The 22,587-nt window shown below is 36.9% G+C and overlaps 5 non-coding genes across 5 annotated transcripts; 2 read left to right on the top strand and 3 right to left on the bottom strand.

Annotated features, from left to right (window-relative positions):
* The first annotated feature begins 6,069 nt into the window (after positions 1-6,069).
* Positions 6,070-6,141, top strand: TRNAH-GUG (transfer RNA histidin (anticodon GUG)). Its single transcript has one exon. It is a non-coding gene; the product is annotated as a tRNA-His (tRNA).
* Positions 6,142-7,908: 1,767 nt separating this feature from the next.
* TRNAV-AAC (transfer RNA valine (anticodon AAC)) lies at positions 7,909-7,981 on the bottom strand. The gene has a single exon. It is a non-coding gene; the product is annotated as a tRNA-Val (tRNA).
* Positions 7,982-16,629: 8,648 nt separating this feature from the next.
* TRNAS-GCU (transfer RNA serine (anticodon GCU)) lies at positions 16,630-16,711 on the top strand. The gene has a single exon. It is a non-coding gene; the product is annotated as a tRNA-Ser (tRNA).
* Positions 16,712-21,577: 4,866 nt separating this feature from the next.
* Positions 21,578-21,649, bottom strand: TRNAP-AGG (transfer RNA proline (anticodon AGG)). The gene has a single exon. It is a non-coding gene; the product is annotated as a tRNA-Pro (tRNA).
* Positions 21,650-22,211: 562 nt separating this feature from the next.
* On the bottom strand, positions 22,212-22,284 carry TRNAV-AAC (transfer RNA valine (anticodon AAC)). Its single transcript has one exon. It is a non-coding gene; the product is annotated as a tRNA-Val (tRNA).
* Positions 22,285-22,587: the final 303 nt, after the last annotated feature.

Here is a 22,587-nt window from a genome sequence, read left to right on the forward strand (position 1 = left end):
ATTCCTAGAGCCTTTTCCTTTTCTTCTAGAACTTATACGGTTTCTTAAGGCCAACTGTATTATATTGTATAAATAGAATGCCTGGATGGAAATTGAAGCAGACAATGGTCCAGTGAATAGACTAAATATCGATAAATGTCGAATATTGATAAATGTCATCAGCTCAGGTTAAGTAAATATGTTTCTAGAAGGCAAGGCTCAAGTAAAGATGAGCCTGAACATATTATATAGGTCATAGGGGAAACACAGAAATAATGAAAATAAAATACAGAAAAAGAATTCATACATTCATGTAAGTTCTTCACCTTATCTCTCTCTATTCCACACAAACTCTTTGTTACCTCTATAGGGTTTTCCTGGCAAAAATACTTAAATGGTTTGCCATTTTCTTCTCCAATTCATTTTTTTTTTTTTTTGCTGAGGAAATTGGAATTAAGTGACTTGCCTAAGGTCACACAGCTAGGATTGTTAAGTATCTGAGGTCAGATTTGAACTCAGGTCCTCCTGACTTCAGGGTTGATGCTTTATTTTCTGAACACCTAGCTATCCCCAATTAATTTTATCAATCAAGAAACTGAGGCAAGCATAGTTAAATTATCTTTCCAGGGTCACACAGACAGTGGCTATATCAAATTTTAACTCAAGTCTTCCTGACTCTAGAGCTAGCATTCTATCTGCTACATCACCTAGTTGACCCCAAAATGCATAGAGATATCCCACTGAAGATGTCCAAAAGCAATTGAAAGTCTGAAGCTTAATGGAGAAGTACTGAATAACTAGACCTAAGAATCATCAACATAAGGATAATTGAATTCATGATAATTAATGAGATTCTAAACCAGTGTAAAAAATAAAAAAAATAAAAAACAATACTCTTATCTCTCTTTAAGATAATGACAGTTGATTTTGTTTGTTTGTTTGTTTTTATTAAGAATATTTATCAATTGAGCAAGCTAATTTTGGAAAAGCCTGAAAAGACTTATATGAAATGAACCTAAATAAATGAATAGAACCAAGAGAACAAGAGTAACAAGATTACATGATGATGGGCTTGGCTCTTTTCAACAATGAGGGGATTGAAAGCAATTCCAATAGATTTGTGAAGGAAATTACTATCCACATCCAGAGAGGGAACTATGAAGACTGAATGGGGGCCAAAGCACAGAATTTTCATCTTTTGTTATTTGTTTTCTTATTTTTCCTCTTGTTTTTTTTTTTTCCCTTCTGATCTGATTTGTTTTTGCTCACCATTTCATCGAGATTACCTATTTCTTTGAGGAATTTTGATCCTATAAAATTTCAAAGGTTTTTCACAAATAAATCAAATGTAGTAAAAAAAAAAAAAGGAGGAAAACAGGTAAATCAAAGAGGAAATCTTCACAGTGAGTTTCTCTGATAAATGCCTCATGGCTAGAATATATAAGGAACTGATTAAAATTTATAAAAACTAAAAACTAAAATTTCCTATAGATAAATGTTCAATGAATAAAAAGAGGCAATGGTGGTCAGAGGAAAAACTTTAAGCTATCAACTACCATATAAGCAAACGTCCTTATTCAATGATAATTAGAGAAGTGCAAATTAAAATTTTGAAGTTTCACTTCACATCCCCCAGATTGGCAAAGATTACAAGAACTGAAAGACAAACAATGGAGGAATGTGGGAAAACAAGAACTCTACCCACTTGTTACTGAAACTATGAATTGATCTCACAATTCTGGAAAGCACTTCGAAATGATGCTCCAAAAGTTACTGAATTGTGCATCCCTTTTGGCCCAGATATCATACCAGTAAGCTATGTATAGCTTTGCACTATAACCTTGGACAAATCAAAGAAAAAAAAAGAATCTATATGCACAATAATATTTTATAGCAGCTGTTTTCAAGGTCACCAAAAATTGGAAAGTAAGGATGTACAGGGTTGGAACTCTGAAAAGGTATACTTGAATCAAGGATATATTATATTATATATATTATATATATATATTATATGTATATTATATATTATAGTTAAGCACCTACTCAGTGTGAGATAATGGTTTTCTAAACATATACTTAATGAGATATGGTGATGTAATGACACATGCTCAGTGTGCTGTAGTATAGTAAACACTGAGGTATTTAAGGGAGTCTCAGACACAGAAAGAGTCTCTTAGCCACAGACACAGAAAAAATTCAAAACTCCAGATTTCAGACTCCAGACTCCATCTTTGACCATCCTCGTGGTGGCTCTCCTGCCTTCATCAGTTCTCCATTAAGACTAAAGGACTCAGGCTGGTCCTGAGATCTTCCAGAAAGCTAGCCTGGACATTACATAAGGGGATATCATATTGGCTAAACAAATTATAGCATGTGAGTGTAAAAGAATATTACTGTCATAAAAAATGATGAAATGGACTGTTTCAGAGGAAACTAGGAAGAGTCATGAACTAACACAGATTGAAGCAGAACAAGAACAATTTGTACAATGATGAAAAGATTTAGAGGAAAACAACTGTGAAAGACTAAAATCCTAAGCAATAAAATGATAAACCAGAAACCATTCTATCCCCTATCAGAAAATTTAACATGCAGTAATATTTTTTTTTCTTTCAGATACAGCCACTGTGTTCATTTGTTTTGCCAAACCATGTCTTTACTATTAAAGGCATTCTTTTTCAGTGTTTTGTTTACTTGTTTGTATTTGCTAAGTGGAAGAAGAGACAGTGATGTAATCAGATTGATTAAAAATAAATAAATAAATAAATAAGAGATGGCTCTCCTAAAAAGGGAAGGGAAGAGATCAATCTGAGTGATATAAAATCAGAGTATGTAAATGAAATTTATTTTTAAATGGGGGGGGGGGGGGAGCATGTTCCTTGAAAGTGCTTGTTTTTGCTTCTTACTCACCTTGCATTCACTTGAGTCTGTGTATACTTGCAATTCCAGAGTTAGAACATGTAATTTATGGCTCCCAGAAGAGTGAATGAACAGCTCCACTACAGGATGAAATGGCAGATAAGGGATAGGAAAGAGAAAAAAAATTCACTCTTCTTAATCTGCCTGCGGGTAAAGAGTAGGAGTCACACTGTAAAAAAGCTTCAGGGTTAGCAGGTTTAATTTTAGAGAGGCTGCTATAAGTGAAGTCAGATTTCAGCCAGTCAAAAGCAAGAGAAATTGTTTTCAGATCTTTGTTCTTTGCGTTTCATTTCAAAACACTAAATACTTCATTTCTCTCTTAATGCTCCCATTCGATGATTTTGCCAACTGTTTGAAAAGGAATCTGACAATTAATCTGAGACTTTCTTCGGCACATATGAAGACAAGAAAAAAATTGAATTGGGTAATCCGATGTCAAGAAAAGAACGGAAAATCTTTGTCCATAAAAATGACAAATTGTCCTTGATATCCTACTTATGTCTATGCAGAGATTCATTAAGCTCGCCACATCTAGCCAAATTGTTGGATCTGGAAGGGTGGAATTGAGAGGTAGGTTCCAAAGAAGGAATCAGTAAAATTGGCAAGGTGTAGGTGGAATTTAAGTTCAACTGGAGAATTATGGTATCCAAGGGTAACTCTGTTTTAAGACATTAAACCCGGTCATTCCCTGTTTCAGTTTCCCAGGAGGATATTTTCCTGTGGACTGGATATTGAGCACATATCCAAATAATCCTTTCTGTTCCTTGATACTATAGGACAGTCAGGTTATTATAGGTTAAGGCTCCCCTGAACTGAGTAGCAGCAAGTTAGTCATTATTGGATTTGTGTCTTGCTGAGAGTCTAAACTTTAATTCTTTAATCAGGAGAGAATAGTGCTTTCCTGAGAGGCTATCCTTCCTGAAAATGTGAGAATAAGTAGGTAGAGCTATTCTCCCTTGGTTGGCATTGGCTTGATCAAGAACTTGGTGGTGGCGGGTGGTGAGTGGTGATGGGTGGTGGGATGGTGGTGGTGGTGGGTGGTGGGTGGTTGTGGTGGTGGATGGTGGTGATGGGTGGTTGGTGGTGGGTAGTGGGTGGTGGTGTGTGTGGTGGTGATGGATGGTGGGTAGTGATTATGGTAAGTGGTGGATGGTGGTGGATGGTGGGTGGTAGGGGGTGGTAGTGGTGGTGGTGGTGGGTGGTGGTGATGGGTGGTGGTGATGGGTGGTGGTGATGGGTGGTGGTGATGGGTGGTGGTGATGGGTGGTGGTGATGGGTGGTGGTGATGGGTGGTGGTGATGGGTGGTTGGCAGTGGTGGGTAGTGGGTGGTGGGTGGTGGATGGTGGTGGTGATGTCCTTGTTGTTGTTGTTGTTAGGATGACTATACACCTTCTTTTCAAATCCCAGAATAACTTCCTCCCCTCTTATTTTGTTTTCTAATGAGGAAGGAAATATGCATCTCTCATAAGATGAAAAAATCAAAATCTCTCAGCTTTTCCACCCCAATCACTCTGTTGGATATAGCCTCCTTTCTTGTTACCCACACACTACTCCATTATCCACAGTACTACCCAATCTGATACATCTATTGGAAGGATGAGGGATGGGAAAGGGAATTGACTATCTTCCCCTAATTATCTCTGAGTCCTTACAGCACAAATACCATAAAGTACTTGACTTTTGGGCATTAAAAACATGTGGTTTAGGGGCAGCTAGGTGGCGCAATTGGGATAGAACATCAACCCTGAAGTCAAGGTGACCTGAGTTCAAATCTAATATCAGTCATTTAACACTTCCTAACCGTGTGACCTTGGGCAAGTCCCCAGTTGCCAAAGTAAAAAAAAAAAAGAAAAAGAAAAAAAGATATATTTATATAATTATATATGACATATTGATATATAATACATATAAATATATCATATATATAATATATGATATATATTTATAAGATATATATGTTTTATAACGATATTTTTTATGTGTGTCTCAGTAGCCTGACTACTTGGCTTATTCTTCCTACTATCTCTGCTCTACCCTGGTGTATCTATTAGTTGGGTTGACCCTTGCTGAGGAAAGTGAGGTCATTAGAGAAAAATTTGTTCTTTGGACAATCTCCTTTCAAGCACTCCTACAAAGCAATTTGCACCTGTTTCATCCTCCTAGAATGGGAAAAGATGTCCTGGGAAAATCTCTTACCACATCCTCGTTCACGTCCACTTAAGATGTGAACTATATGCTGTAAAATCTGTCTTTTGACTTTTCACAAAATAAACACCCAACATACAATGGAAAATAAGACTTTCAAGAATTGTAAATACTTGTTTCATAAAAATGGAATTAAAATTTCTCCCTTGGTGCACTGTTACCCCATATCCCCTGAAATAAGTATATCCTTAACAGCGCAATGATTATCTATTACGCTAATGTTGCCTTTCCTTACTTTCCGGTTAGCCGGTGTCTTCTCTGCTCAACATCGGCTTTCAAACGAAGGGTCATCAGAGGCAGACTGGAAAGCCAAGTATCGCTCACGCCTTCAGAAAGAATGGGAGAGTGACAAAGCATCTGCTTCCACGAAGATCTCGACTTGCTATTTCAGAGAAAAAAAGAAATCGTATTTGAAGTGAAAGGAGAGAGAAGAGTTACTCTCTTTAGGATGCACATACCTGAGAGGGGAAATCCTCGAATGGTTCATGTACTAGTCAACTCTTCTTTATTCCCCTCTAGTCGCGGCAAAGGTCCAAAATAGGTTGGATTCAGTCAACATAATGATGCAAACAAAAGACAGACGTTAGGTAATGGAGCGGGGCTGGCAGAAAGAAAAAGAAAATGCGAACTGTGTCTGTGATCAACAAGGAAGATGTGGGTTCCGGACTTTCCGCGAGTGGTAGGAGAGAGAAAGGAGGGTTCTTTTGTCTGTTCCCAGCCTGGGTGATGGTGTCCACTGTATACAGGCAGTTGTTTATCTGTTACCGGTCTTCTGTGGCCAGTTGCCTATTTTCGGAACTTTACGATTTCAGTAGTCTGTGGGAACTGTTTGTGTGTAGCCTAGCAACTAGGAGTATCCCAACACAGCTGTTATTAGGAAGAATGCAGATTTGAAACAAAGGAATTGACACAAACCTTACAAAATTTACATTGAAGACACGGCTTCACATCCGGCAGAGTGGCGTGCCGTGATCGTATAGTGGTTAGTACTCTGCGTTGTGGCCGCAGCAACCTCGGTTCGAATCCGAGTCACGGCAAGTTTAGCTTAATTTTTTTTTTTTTTAAATTTATCATTTCCTGATTTGGTTTTCTGTAAGTTACAATTTGAAGTCTTTTATATAATGTCCAGTCCAATAAAGCAATAAGGTTGAACATCCTTCCATTACTCTCCTAACTTTTTTTCAAGAGCTGTCTGTTGATTTCTTAATCAAAATCTATAATTATTATAACATGTACGTAGTGCTTTAAGTTTTGCAAAGTGCTTACAAAAAGGCAGGTTACAAGGCGATTAGGTTTGGTTTCTTTTAATAAATTGTATTGTTATCTCTTATTTTAAAATATCTAGCTGAATTTTCCCTGCATCCCTTCTCCTCATAGCTAGCTATTCTTTATAGCTTTTTTTTTCTTTCTTTTTTTTGCTGAGGCAATTGAGGGTAAAATGACTTGCCCAGGGTCACACAACTAGGAAGTGGTAGGCATCTAAGGTCAAATTTAAACTCAGGTCCTCCTGATTTCAGGACTGGTGTTCCAATTATTTAACAACAACAACAACAATAACAACAACAGAGTCTTAAATTCCATCGCAGCTATGCAAAATAGTGAGGGGAAATGGAATCTTATATCTCTTCCTTTAGTGCTAAATTTGTTCTCTGTAACTTTGCAGCATTCTTTTTCAGTTGTTTTGTGGCAATCGTGCTTCCAGTTTCATTGTTATAGTAGATCAAATTTTTAAGCAGTTGTCTCCTTGGTCCTTTGGAGGTAAAATCACTCTAGAAGTTCCTGGTTCGAATTCTTTTTCCTCTCATATACACTTGAGTCCCATAGTCCTGACTTTATTCCCTACGAGAAAATAGACAAGTCTCTCCTATCATTACTTGTCCTCCAACTCCCTTATTTACCCCCTCTTAGATTCATTTAGTGCTTTGGACATTGTAAAATAAAATTTTACTGTGAAAGAAATTTTAATGTAAATTTAAATAAATATATTTAGTACGTATTTATTTAGCAAGAGGTGAGAGGTCATATTTGTACTCATGCTCCCGACTCCTCTCCAAGCCCTCTATGCACTTCACTCAGCCACCTTTTAATAAATGTTTATCATGAGCATCATAATATGAGATAGATACATATCTTTTAAAACGCTTTTTAAAAACTAACTTGTCAACTGTTCATCTCTCAAAAGATAATTAATTTATGGATCACCTTTTTATTCAATTATAACTTCTGTCTTTTGCCTTCATTCATGAGAATGTCAAATTAATACCATTTATTCCAATAGTCTGTTTTCTCATCAGTCATTAGAAAAATACCTCACAATTAGAGTACCAAGAAAAAAGTTTAATATTTAAAGATATTCTGAAAATCTTATGAACCTTAATATCGTCTATCCTCTTTTCTCTGCCACAGTTGCTGCAGAGCCGAAGAGAGCACAGAAGGTGCTCAAAGTTGGTCATGGCACAAGAATCCAACACCAAAGGACCAATTTGTTGATGATGTGTAACCCAGGAATTAGCTGGATTTATATCAGAGAAACAAATGTATATGCTGATTGGCGTGCTCGGGGCTAGCTTGCCAGAACCGCCAAACTTCGTTCATTTCCAACACTGCTTATTGAATATCAATCAGGGTGCACTCTAGGATTTTTGCAGAGGATGGCTTCGCACAAACCTCAATTAGTCGATTAAGATGTTGCCTAAGGAAGTGCTGGAGATGTTACTTCCGACATTTTAATTGCCGGGAAAGTTATCCTAGTGAGGAAAAACCAGATTGTTTAGCATAGTACTTCTGTGATCCAAAAGGTGAAGTGTTTCCGCCCGGTTTCGAACCGGGGACCTTTCGCGTGTTAGGCGAACGTGATAACCACTACACTACGGAAACACACGTGGTGAGAGAGTCTTCCCAATAAAGTCCTTAAATAAATCGATACAGTTCATTCTCAAAAATAAATAAATAAATAATTTGTTTCTAATCTTAGCATGCTGCTTGAATTTGAAGAGAAAAATAATAAGATAATTCAACCATGCGCTAGAGAATTATGAACTCCTACAATTGGGAATTCTTTTGAAAATTCCAACTATGGTCAGAAAAGTGAGTATACATGAAAAAGGAGATTTCCTTTTAGAGCAAAAGCACATTTCAAGTTTTAAATAAACCAACATTTGGATTTGAGGAGGAATCAAGCTAAGAGTGGTTACTGAGCACCTGCAGGAGTTCTAAATTTACACCATTTAAAGCCAAATTTCTCTCCAGATCTCATTGCAAATGACAAACTTTCAAACTGGTAGAAAAAAACAAGCCAGAATCTTTCCATTATATTTTGCTATGAGGTTGTTTCCTTGTTTCTGCAGAGAAGAAACCAGAATGTTGAAACATTTCAACCGTATCCATTTTCATGACATCTACCTTATTGTCATATATATTTCCGCAGAGGCGATGCTATGCATTTATAAAATTTAAATAGAATTTTGTCAATGGCATGTTTATGTAGAGACTCACCAGCTCGGGGTTGTACAGGGTTCTGATGTCTTCAGAAAAGTGGTCTGAGATAGGTTTTGGTTTTGCCTTAAAAAAAAAAAATATCAGGAATAAATGCAATATGTACATGCCAATCTTTTTTCTCTTTTATTTGAATACTAGATAACAACTAGGATATACTGCAACATATTTAACATATATAGGACTGCTTGCCATCGTGGGGGGGGGGGTGGAGGGAGGGAGGGGAAAAAAACAAAACATAAGCGAGTGCAAGGGATAATGTAAAAAATTACCCTGGCATGGATTCTGTCAATACAAAGTTATTATTAACTAATAAATTAAAAAAAATACTAGATAACAAGCACAAGTGGTGCTAAAATATTCAAACTGTCGAATCATTGTTTTGAATCTAATAATTTATCCTGGAATCACTGTACTAACATTTACACTCAATGCAAAAGCAATTTGCAATTTGCATGTAAGAAATTTAAGTAAAACAATATAACTTTTCTTGATATTCTTTTATTTTGGAAAATAAAACTATTTTCATAAAATATATTGTTTATATTAATGTCTAGGCTTTATACTTGTTATTTAAATATATAAATAAACATGTTAAAATATTTCTCGACGTCAATTGCTGAGACAGTAGACATCAATAGATGTAAATCATATAAACAAAGTTTCTTTGAGGTCCTCAATTTTTAAGAATGTAAAAAACTCCTTAATCCAAAAATTTTAAGAATTGTTGCTATAAATGTAATTTCTGCCAGACTGAAGCCCCTGGCGGTTTTTTGTTTTTGTTTTTGTTTTTTTATTTTCCCCAGTAATTGGGTAGGGAGGGGTTGGGTGGGAATGTCTGGGATTTTATGTAACATTGTGATACTCTACATTTGTTTCTGTAAATTTTGTATCTAATTTGTTTCACTGATTGGCCTCTTTTTTAAAACCAGTACTGAATTATTTTTATGAGTGTTGTTTTATTTGAGCTTTGGTACAGATAGATTCTTTTTCTCCTCACATTTTTCATCATTGTGCCTTAGATTCTTGAACTATTCTTAGATTCTTTGTTCCTCCACATGAATTTTCTTTTTTCTTTTCTTTTTTTTTTTTTACTCCTATAAACTGTTTCCTTAGTAGTTCGATTGGTACAGCACTGAATAAAGAAATTCATTTAGATAATGTTAGGAATTTTATTGTTTTCATTCAACCATCCCCTGGAACAATTGTCTTCACAATTACATAGTTTTAGCTTTATTTTTGAAAAATGTTTTATATTTGAATTCATATAGTTCCTGGATGTACCCTCCTAGATACATTCCAAGGATTTGTTTTTGTTTTTGTTTTTATGATTTCTATAACTGTCTTGGGTGGAATTTCTCTAACTCTTCCCACTAAATTTTGTTAATAAGAAACAAAATTATTTTTTTACCTTTTGTATCCAAGTCTTCCTGTGCAACAAGAGAAATGTTCGGTTCTGCACACATATATTGTATCTAGCATATACTGTAACATATTTAAAATGTATAAGACATATATAAAATGTATATCCCCTGCCATCTAGGGGAGGGGATAAAGGGAGGGAAGGGAAAAATCGGAACAAAAGTGAGTGCAAGGGATAATGTTGTAAAAAATTATCTGTGCATATCAATAAAAAGTTATAATAATTAAAAAAAAACAAGCAAAATTGCCAATAATTGATGTGAATCTATCTCATCACCCATAACCTGACTTCAGTTAATATTTTGATTGACTCTTAGGTTTCCTAAATAAAATATTATATATTTGCAAAAAAATATGAATTTCATTTCTTCTTTCATTGTTCTAATTCCCTTGATTTCTCTTTTCTTTATTGCTAAAGGTACATTTTCATTTTTAGCAAAATGTTCTTGAGTGGGCAGCCTTGTTTTACTCACAGAAGATTTTGTTTGTTTGTTTTTAAAGTAAATCCAATGAAATGGATCACAGCAAAGGTTGAAAACCTACTGGGCATTTAGGACTGTGGGGAATAGAGAGAGACAAGATGAAGAACTTACAGAAATGTATGAATTATTTTTCTGTATTTTATTGTTTCTATGTCTCTATGACCTGCTTAAGTACAGTGTGTGCAAGCCAATATTCACTTAAAACTTTGGATATATTTACTTAACCAGAAATGATGACATTTATCCTTGTTCAATGTTATCAATATTTAGATTATTAAATGCTGTCAACTCAGTAATCTGAAGTTTGAAGGTCTGACTGATGATTCCTTTCCAAATCAGGGAAACAAAGCATTCCGTTCTAATCTGCCTTTTGTACCAATGTTTAACATTCAATTAGGGGGGAGGGCACCTATTTCTCAATGCTCCCCAACCTATGATGTAATTCTTTGTAACCAAACCTATAAAAATTGTACATCTTTCCTAAATCTTTAGCCCTTCTACTGGGAGATTTCTCTCTTTCCCTTCTCGCAGTGGAATTGCTCATTCTCATGAGAATTTATTAATAAATAACTTTTCTGCTTTCTACTGAGTGATCTCTGGGTAGTCATTTTGGGTAAGGGTCTTCTACATCCCTCACAGAACTTAGTCTGTTTTGGAGGAAAATATTGGGGAAGGGAATAGTCTGTAGAAAAACACTTTTGAGGAGGAATACAGTGAAAGGAGAGAATAAATGGAGGAGGACAGGTACAAAATTAGCAATAGCAATTGATTTGAAGGAGAATAAAGCAAAATGAATTTGCATCATAGTTCTATATTCTCTAGAGTTTGCATGCAGATTGTTGGATACCTTTTAGTTGGAGGGCTGATTGTTTGAGTCTTTGTATATGACTAAATTGCAATTAAATCTCTCCCTGGTTTCCCTGGTCTATTTTGTTTTGGTAGAATCTTTTCCCTAGAGATTAAACTACAGAATCTTCTGTGCAGTTCTCAGTAGATAACGTTAGTGTTTTTCCTATACTAGGGTTTGTTATTGCTAAGTTTGGTCACAACTGCCACAGTGAAGATTTGTGTTGAGACAAGTTGAAGGAAGTTTACCAAAGAGAAAAGCCAGCGTGTATGGGAAAGAAGAGAACTAACAGGATAATATATGAAGGTGATAGACACAGAGCAAAGCCTAACAGAGTGGAGGATGGATGTGAAATGGGAAAAAATAAGAAATTTCAAATCTTTTTATTTGATTCTCATAAATCTTTATAGTCCTCTCTACATTGTGGTTGCTGTTGTTTGTCCTTCATTCTTGAAAAGTACCATAACATCAGGAAGGTGATGCCATGACTTGCAAATTAATTGGACTTAAGTGAAAATGGTCTCTGCAAATTCCCAAGCTCCACTTCCTCTTTCAGAGTCCAGTGGCAAGATGCAAATCAGGATGACCGGAGGTGGCCTTAAATGCAGTGAAAGCAACCAGCCAACCAGCAACCAACCAACATTGAACCAAGACCTCAGAAACTTTAAGTGTAAATAATATTCCTAGCCAGTTTAAAATAATAAGTCAGCATTGACCGCAATTGTTTGGACTTTCTTAGGAATTATAAGCTTGCTGAGGTATGGGACCCTGCTAAGAGGGAGTACTGAGGCCATCTCACTCTTTGAGGCACAATGTTTTCTGCCACGTTGTTGAGCAAGGAGCATTGATTTGTAATAGTAGGAACAGGTATAAACCGAGGGTCACAGACAGTGGCTACGTGGACTGGGATGCCTGAACAGGGCCTCTCGCATTTGAGCGAGCTGTTGAATTGCTGGATTGGTTCTCCTCTTGTTATTAGATACCATGCATAGGCAATGCCCACGAGCTGTTTCTCTGAATGGTGACTGGGATTTGCCTACTGTCTATGTGCTGCTCAGCTTGCAAAAATATATATCAACAAGGCTGTAGGGCATAATAAACTGGAGCTCTTTTCACACTCTATGAGTCTCCACCTCATTCATCTCGCCTCTGAGATGAAAGTGTTCATATGCCACAACATAAACTTATTAAAATGATGCCTGAAACCAGACTTTGTTGCAATGAGCATGGCTCTGTTCATTAGCATGGCTAATGAAACACGAAGCAGAAAATGCTTGAATAAGTAATTTCTTTTTTTTAAAATTAATTTACACTGAACTTAAGAAATAAAACAAGCATTTTTATAACATAATTGAATGAGCAGGAAGATGATTGTATGTGATTTATTAATATATTATGTATAACTTGCTATTCTTTTAAAATATATAATAAAGCTATCATGTAACTTTCTTTTTTTTTTCTTTGTTTTCTCTCCATTAGACACACATGTGTGTATATTTAGGTATGTATACATACAAACATAATGTGTGTGTGTGTGTGTGTGTGTGTGTGTGTGTGTGTGTGTGAAATTTGGTACATACTTCTGTTTATCAATTCTTTCCCTGGATGCATCTTCCTTTATAAAGCCTTCATAGTTTATTTAGGTATTTATGATAGTCAGAATGACTTAATCACTCAAAGTTGCTTTTAAAATAATATTGTTATATACAACATTCTCTTGCTTTTGCTCATTTTGCATTTCATTATCAAGTCTATGTTTTTCTAAGACAGTCATTTCTCAGAGGAAGTAGCATTCCATCACAATTATATACCACAACTTGTTCAGTCATTCCCCAATTGACAAACATCCCACAATTTCCAGTTCTTTGCCACCACAAAGAGAACTGCTATAAATAATTTAGAACATATAGGTTATTTTTCTTTCCCTTACCATCTCTGGAAACAGATCTAGAGTAGTATTGCTGAGTCAAAAATATAAACCACTTAATTTGAACATAATTTTAGATTGCTCTTCAAAAAGATTGGATTGGTTTGGATAACCTGAGTTCTCCTGGATAATCAGGATTTCTTCATGTCTTTCTGCCAACTGCTCAAGACATCATCTTCTTTAGAAGGGTTTTGCCACTCGGAGCTTTGACAGGGATTTTTTGCTCAATGGGTTCTTTGGTAGTCTTTTTCCTAAACTGAATGTTAACCTGCTTTGCTTTTCAAATTCAACTGTCACAGACATTGTCTCTGATTCATATGCTGTGGTTATTATTATATTATACAATAATATTATACAATGCTGTGATATTGCAAGTACCTAGTAGTAGTTGCCAAAAGCAATCACCTTGTTTATTGACATCCAGAAGCAATCCCACTAACAGAAATGACTGTGCTACATGCCACTATTTTTTTCATTAAGACAAGTACCTTTATGCCTTGGTGAACCTCCTCCAGGAAATTGATCCCTGTCTCCTTGTTGCCAAGTCGCTTGCACAGAAACTTATTTCAACTCTGTTTCAGAGTGATATCAAAGCAATTAATAGGGAAATAATTGAAAGCTTGTATTCCCTTGCTGACAGAATAATAGGAAGCCCCCATTGGTGATGCTATCAGGTGATGCTCCATAGTTCCTACCCAGGTGTCCAGCTTTCTGAAAAGTTTATCATCAGGAATGAGAGTATTGGCAGTGAGGTAGGAACCCATGAACTAATGCTTAAAGTGTTTTTTATATGGATAATTGACTACTACTGTAGGGGACATTCTGTATCCTGACCCTGGACCTTAAACTAGACTAGTTTATGAAAATTACTAACAATCATTTTCTAAAACCACTAACATAAGTATGTTTAGATTTGCTGAGGCTACAGAAGGAGTACTTCACAGGAAATAGTTCCTTGAACCTAGGTAACCAAATTGTTGTGACTAATTCTGCTTTTAGCAAACCCTGTGTTTAGACTACTATCCGAAAAAGATCATATGGTTAGCTGCCTTAACATTTTTAACATGGGTTAGAGCCAGAACTAAGGTTTATAAGTTTTCTTCCCCCTAACCCTAACTGCCAATTAGTTACTTGTGCTTTTTCAAACTAAAACTTTGACTTAAAAAGAATACCGTGCAAGTGTTTTCATTTCAACTCAGAAACAAATGCTCTTGAAAATGCTACCATGCCTCAATGAAAAGTGGCAGAAAGACAAGAGTTAACATTCCACTCACTGTAGAACAGGCTCAGTCTCTGGTTCCACCTGATTCCTCCTGTTGTCTGGAAAGAATAATTTGTGTGTGGTTACTCCGTCTTTGTCATTATGGTACTTGTAGGTATCAACCTAATCAAACTGACCTCTACTTGGCAGATAGCTGGAACTAAGCATTGTTAGAGATAGAAAAATCAAGAAGCAAATAAAAGTTTAATTCCAAAGTGACGAAAAGAGTTTTCAGGCAAGGAGATGAATTGGACAAAAATGCTAACAATTAATCTTCACTTCTAGCTAAATTCATGTGCCAAGTTAGTCTCTTACTGTGCTTGGTTAGGCTCCTCCTCCCTTTCCCAGGTGCACTTTACACAATCAAAGCTAGCCAAGAATAGAATTTCCATCCTGCAGAAAGTTTGTGACTCCTCCAACTCTACCCCCCATCCTCACAAATGTACACAGAGTAATTGGGTTGGAAACTGTTTTGATGATCTTGATTTGCATCAAATGAAAAGAGAGCTATCTATGCCGGTGGTTTGATAATTTATGAAATTATGAAATGAAGTAGACATGTCATTTCTTTAAGTATTCGAAGAGAAAGACTACTATTGACAGTGGGACACGGGTCATCAATCACACTTTAATTAAAAAGAGGGTATGGGGACAAAATCCCAAAAAGGCAGAGACAAGTTTTGAGAAGTGATACAAATGCAGAGTGCAGCATGGAGATGGCATGACAAAATAAATAAATAAATAAACCAAGATGAGTAGGGAAGAAGAAAGGGATTGCAGAGAATATCACCCACTTTAACCAGGGATTAGAGTTGGAAGCATCAGGCAGTGTGGACCTGTTGAAGATGAAAGAGGGCTGGGGGTGGGGAGGAAGGTAGGAGTTTGAGATCTCATTTTTATAAGATTAGAACTGGGCGGGGAGGACAAACTAAGTGTTACCTGTGCCACCAGAGGGTAGTTCATTAGCATAACTAAATTATCTAAAAGTTAGCGCTGAAACTTCAAACTCATCATTTCCAAATTATCAGCACATGGTTCTGTTGATCTGGAGCTGTAGAGGTCTGGGTTTTGTCTGGAATTTATATATCTTAGGACCAAAACTTTGACAAGCAGTACCTAATGATTTCTCCCGATTCAGCACATATGACTAGGCTGTGAATTTTCGTCAATATATGATATAATTTGTAAAACATACTCTCTTGATCTTTGGGATGATTTGTACATGATTCCCAGGCTCTTCTTTGCAATCTTATTTCTTGCTAAAACATAACTGCTAACGTGAGGAGGGAATGGTCAGGGTTACTGAAACAAGATACAATTTTGAAACAGAAGAATTCAAGAGAGCATTCATTATTAAGATCCAGTAGACTCACTGAAGTAGGTCGGCCTAACAGACACTCTTCGCAGGAGGGAATTGATTGGGAGGCTGGGAAGGTAGCAAAATGAAGACAGGAAAAGGACAAAGGGCCTAAGTATTGAACCAAATTCTCTCAGGAATATAAATTCGTAATTTGGACGTCTCACTACCAGTTTATTCTATTTGTTTCCATTCTTTTCATTGATTCAAACACTGAGTGTCTGAGGGACACTGAGGGATAAATGGTAAGGGAAATGGGTATATTTTTCAGTTAATTATAAATACTTCGCCATTTTCAACTTTGATTTCAGCTAATTAAAGAAGCTCCCCAGTGAGGAGTTCTTAAACTGCGTAGGTTGACGAGTTCGGATACACAGAATACCCTTAACACCCTAGCGTAGTGGTGAGCCTGCTGGGGTCCCATTCTTTCAGGTATTTTAGGACTTGGGAAGGTAGCTCCCAGATAGTGTGTCACACTTGGAAGAGAAGGAAAATAATCGTTTTCAATTTAGAGGTATAGAAAAAGCAACGTACGTGAAACAGGTGAAAGGCCAAAAGTGAAAACCCTGTAAAAATTCTTTGTGTCTCGGACAGCTGCGATTTTCCAGATTAGACAGCTCCAGTCTCCATTCCCCCCTGCCTCCCCAAAAAATTAATAATAATTTTTCAAACAGGAAGAACATCTCAGTCAAAACAATAAAAAAAATTCTAAAATAGGCAGACAGAATCCCGGAGACGAGGTGGCCGAGTGGTTAAGGCGATGGACTGCTAATCCATTGTGCTCTGCACGCGTGGGTTCGAATCCCATCCTCGTCGGTTCTATTTGAGGTTTTGATACCTCATACTTCTTTCAGCCGCATATTTCCCTGTGTGATGTTTCTGCTGTGCTTCTGTTGCCTCTCCATTCTTCTTTTTATTTTTTTCTTTATTAAAGCTTTTTATTTTTCAAAACATATGCGTGGGTAATGCTTCAACATTAACCCTTGCAAAAACTCGTGTTCCAATTTCCCCCTCTTTCCCCCACCCCTTCCCCTAGATGGCAAGTAGTCCTATATATATATATATACACACACACACACACACACACACACACACATATATGTTAAATCAATATATGCATACATATTTATACAATTATCTTGCTGCACAAGAAAAATCAAATCAAAACAGAAAAAAGATGAGAAAAAATGAAATGCAAGCAAACAACAACAAAGAGTGAAAATGCTATGTTGTGAACCACATTCAGTTCCCATAGTCCTCTCTCTGGATGATGGCTCTCTTCATCACAAGACCATTGAATTGGTCTGAATCATCTCATTGTTGAAGAGAGCCACCTCCATCAGAATTGATCATCATATAATCTTGTTGCTATGTATAATGATCTCCTGGTTCTGCTCGTTTCACTTAGCATCAGTTCATGTAAGTCTCTCCAGGCCTCTCTGAAATCATCCTATTTATCATTTCTTACAGAACAATAATATTCTATAGCATTCATATACCATAACTTACTCAATCATTCTCCAATTGATGGGCATCCACTCAGTTTCCAGTTTCTTGCCACTACAAAAAGAGCTGCCATAAGCATTTTTGTACATGTGGGGCCCTTTCCCCCCTTTAAGATCTTTTTGGTATATAAACCTAGTAGAAATACTGCTGGGTGAAAGGGTATGCACGATTTGACACCTTTTTGAGCATAGTTCCAAATTGCTCTCAAGAACTGTTGGATTAGTTCACAACTCCACCAACAATGTATTAGTGTCCCAGTTTTCCCATATCCCCTCAACATTGGTCATTATCTTTTTCTGTCATCTTAGCCAATCTGAGAGATGTGTAGTGGTATCTCAGAGTTGTCTTAATTTACATTTCTCTGATCAATAGTGATTTGCAGAACCTTTTCATATGACTAGAAATAGTTTCAGTTTCTTCATCTGAAAATTGTTCATATCTTTTGACCTTTTATCATTTGGAGAATGGTTTGAATTCTTATAAAATTTGAATCAATTCTTTATGTATTTTAGAAATGTACCTCTCCGTTTAAAAAAAAAAATCCAGAGGGGTAGCTAGGTAGCAGTGGATAGAGCACTAACCCTGAAGTCAGAAAGACCTGAATTCAAATTTGATCTCAAATATTTAACACTTCCTAGCTGTGTGACCCTGGGCAAGTCATTTAACCCCAATTGCCTCAGGGGGAAAAAAGGTAGCAGACTGCAGCGACCTTTCTTTTATTTGTAAATTATAAAGCCCCTATTCACTCTACCAAAATTACTGCAAAGAGGACTTCTAAAGGGCCCCCCAAAAGAAATAGCTGCCCCAAGAGTACTTACTTCTTTGATTTGTTTTTAGCTCATAACTCAGACCTTTGTGTTTCCTAGACTCCCCCAGAATTTTTCAATGAAGGATGAATGAATTTCCTAGAATTTGGTCAGAAGGTATTCAGGAGTAGATAGGCATAAGAAGGGAAGGACTTATAATAAGGGATGGGAGATTTAGGGGTTTTTTGAAAGCTATGCCCTTCTAAAGGAAGGTGTGTCAGTTCCTGGAAAATTGGAAAGTGTGGGTGAGGAGGTGGGAGTGTGGGGTATTTTATACTTTAGGAGAGAGGTAAGAAGGTGGAAGGTATGTTATATGTATAGAAGAATTGTATATGTTTAAACTACATTGGATTACATGCTCTCTGAGGGAGAGGGTGGGGAAAGGGAGGGAGAAAAATTTGGAACACAAAGTTTTGCAAGGGTGAATGTTGAAAACTATCTTTGCATATATTTTGAAAATAAATGGCTATTATTTTTAAAAAGAAGAACAAGAACAAGAACAACAAGAACAGGAACAAGAATGTGACTTAGGTCAAGAAAACTTTAGGCCCCAGCAAGTATAGTTTAGAATATGTGGCAAATGTTAGAGAGGCAATTTGCTTGTGTAGAAAAAATACTTACCTATACAAAATAGCCATGCCTTGAAAAGTAAGTTTAAAGGTTTATTTCTAGTAGTTGTGATTAAGTGATTAACTGAAGGACTAAACCCAGAAATCTCCCCAGTAGGCTCAAATCCTACTTAATTACATTTCTGAAAGTCGAAATAGAATAATTTGGTTTGTTTCTTTGCTTTAATTTGTACTTCTAATTTTTATGGATAATTGGTCCCATATGGTTTTATATTTTTCTCTCTCTCTCTCTTTTTAAACCTAGAAACAAGTAGATGCTGTAGCGAGCATAATGCTGGACTTAGAGTCAGCAAAACTTGACTTCAAATTTGACCTTAGACATTTAGAAACAATAATTCGCAACTTCTCTGTGTCTCCAATTCTTCATCTGGAAATTGGAGAGATAGTCGCACTTAATTCCCAGAGTTAAAGTGATGAAAAATGAGACAATATTGGAAAGCACTTAGCAAACCTTAAAGCATTATATTATATAAATACTAGCTATTAAAAGGATGTAGAAAGAATTCTCATGAAATGTACCAAGGACAGTTCACTAAGAACTATTCCAGCTAATCGTGGATTTCAGGATTGACTAGAACTTCAGGATGAGTGTAATAAGTGAATAAGTGAAGTGCAGTAACAACAAAGTTAGTCAGAGCTTTGAGAAATTAAAACTGAGTGACAGCGGCACTTTGTGGCCTTTAAGAAAGTTAATATTTGTCTGGCTATTTATTTATTTTTGGGACATGGTTAATGTAAATTTGTTTTTCATGACGGTATATTTGCAATGCATTTTGCTTTTTTTTTTTTTTTTTTTTGCCTCCTCAATGTGTAGGGGAAGGAGCTGGTGAAGGTAGAGAATTTGGAACTATAGATAAAATAAAATTGAATTCCAAAAAGTAAAAATAAAAAAGCTAATGAGCTCCTGGGCTGAGTTAAGAAAGGAATAGCTTCCAGGAATAGGGATGATTATTCCACAGTACTCATGCTCTCCTCAGATATCCCCTGGAGGACTGTGATAACTTCTCTCCCTAGTGGTTCTCAAACTTTTGTTCTGAATATCTTTATGCTAATGGAAGGAAGGAAGGAATAAATAATTGTAGGTTGCCTCTGCAGCCTACAGTTATTCTTCTGAAGAGACATTCTCTGAGGAATTGGGAAATATCACTTTATCTTCTCCTTTGTTTGGAAAGCCTGGTTTCTCATGGGTTCTTATGTTGATAAAGTTCAAGGAAGGTGAACTGTCTTGAGTGGTGGCTGCCATCTGAAATATTTGGAATTCTGAAGCCTCAGAAATTTCCAGAATTACTTTTCTCCTTACAAGGACAGTGGGATGTTCATTAGTGTTTGTTCCAGTGCTTAGTAGATGTCCCTCTCCAACCTCCACTCATTTTACTCACAGTTGCTTGATGATGATGATGATGATTACGATGATGATAAAATTTGAAAGACTTTACAAACACCAGTTTTATCATCACGGTAATTTGGCTGAGATCATACATCTAGTGTCTCAGACCTCATCTGAATTAAAGTTTTTCTGATTCTAGGCCCAGTGCTACATCCTCTAAACCACCCCAAAGGTGAGCTTGTCTCCTTGGTCAGGAGAGAGACAACCTTATGTGCTTGAAAAAATCAAGGTGGAATAGGGTGTATGGAAGGAGAAAAGTCTTTCTTTAAAAACAAACGACCATTATTGTTAATGCAAGAAAATCACTTCGTCAAGGCCCGCACTTGGGTGTCCATTTGTGAGTCTCCGGTGGAATGTTGGAGGGGATGTGGGAAAACAGGGACACTAATACATTGTTGGTGGAATTGTGAATACATCCAACCATTCTGAAGAGCAATTTGGAACTATGCTCAAAAAGTTATCAAACTGTTCATACCCTTTGATCCAGCAGTGTTACTACTGAGCTTATACCCCAAAGAGATTTAAAAGGAGGGAAAGGGATCCACATGTGCAAAAATATTTGTGGTAGCCCTGTTTGTAGTGGCTAGAAACTGGAAAATGAATGGATGGCCATCTTGGAGAATGGTTGGGTAAATTGTGGTATATGAATGTTATGGAATATTATTGTTCTGTAAGAAATGATCGGCAGGATGAATACAGAGAGGCTTGGAGAGTCTTATATGAACTGATGCTAAGTGAAATGAGCAGAACCAGGAGATCATTATATACTTCAACAACGATACTGTATGAGGATGTATTCTGATGGAAGTGGATTTCTTCGGCAAAGAGACTTAACTGAGTTTCAATTGATCAAGGATGGACAGAAGTAGCTACACCCAAAGAAAGAACACTGGGAAATGAATGTAAACTATTTGCATTTTTGTTTTTCTTCCCAGGTTATTTTTTACCTTCTGAATCCAATTCTTCCTGTGCAACAAGAGAGCTGTTCGATTCTGCACACATATATTGTATCTAGGATATACTGTAACCTATTTAACATGCATAGGACTGCTTGCCATCTGGGGGAGGGGGTCAAGGGAAGGAGGGGAAAAGTCGGAACAGAAGTGAGTGCAAGGGATAATGTTTTAAAAAATTACCCTGGCATGATTTCTGTCAATAAAAAGTTATATATATTAAAAAAAAAAAAAAAAAGCTTCCGGTGGACTAAGCAGGGAGCTAGGAAGCTACATAGAGGAACGGTGAATGCGCGACAGGTATGAAGGGTGGTACACTTTTCCAGTTTTGAGTAAGGTTCTCTTTCCTCGGGCTCGCAAAGTTTGCCTCTTGGACTGTTGAATGGTTGCCAAAACCTGAAGGGCTCGTCCGGGATTTGAACCCGGGACCTCTCGCACCCTAAGCGAGAATCATACCCCTAGACCAACGAGCCAATACACAAAATGCTAAATTCAAAAGCATTTCTTCTTCCTTCCCTTCTTCCCTGCCTTACCTTTCCCCATTGAGTTTTATTTATTCCAAACCCTGAAACAACTGTCTCCTCAAAGAATTCAGTCTTTCCAGATCAAATAGTCCAAGGGCACATCCTCCCAAGCCAGGAGACCCTATCTAGAGCCACCAAATACTTCCACCAAACTGTAATACTAGTTCCCCAGAGAACTAGGAAGAAGAATTTCACGATTTCATCTTCCAACATTGGCTAGACTGATCTTCAGAAAACATTTATGGGAGCTAATGGCCTGGGTGATTCAATCAGAGAACAATAAGGTAGTGGTGTCCTGCTTAGAGAAACTTGGGGTAAGAATTCTGAGATACAACCGTGAATTCGTCCCCTCTCTCCTTACTTCTTAACTTGTCTAATTATAATCAAGATAATTCCAGTTATCCAGGTTCACTACCTTCCGCATATTCCCGGCGTAGAATGCAATTCTAAGGGCTCCTTCCATTTTGAAAAACCCACGTCGGGATTTATGGTCCAAAAAGGAAAAGACAACTGTTTCCGCCCGGTTTCGAACCGGGGACCTTTCGCGTGTTAGGCGAACGTGATAACCACTACACTACGGAAACCCACCTTTAAGGGGCTTTTCAAAGAGTAATTGTTGAAGAAATTGAGACAGTTTGCATTAAACACTTTGCCGGTAGTTCAGAATTATATTGGACACTATGGGTTATGCAAGTTCACTGAGGATGCGCCATTGTAATTACAATTACATGAGGAGAGGGAAATCCAGTGGTACTGAAGCGGAGAGCTTTCTAGATGCCCTTTAAAGCTGCAAACTTGGATAGATCTAGAGAAGTGCCTTCAGCGTAGCAAAACGAGTCAAGACATGGTGAGTCGTGAAGAAAGCTGAATTAATTGGGAAAGTTAGG

Source organism: Antechinus flavipes, chromosome 1 (genome assembly GCF_016432865.1).
Source record: "Antechinus flavipes isolate AdamAnt ecotype Samford, QLD, Australia chromosome 1, AdamAnt_v2, whole genome shotgun sequence".
NCBI classification, from domain to species: Eukaryota; Metazoa; Chordata; class Mammalia; order Dasyuromorphia; family Dasyuridae; genus Antechinus; species Antechinus flavipes.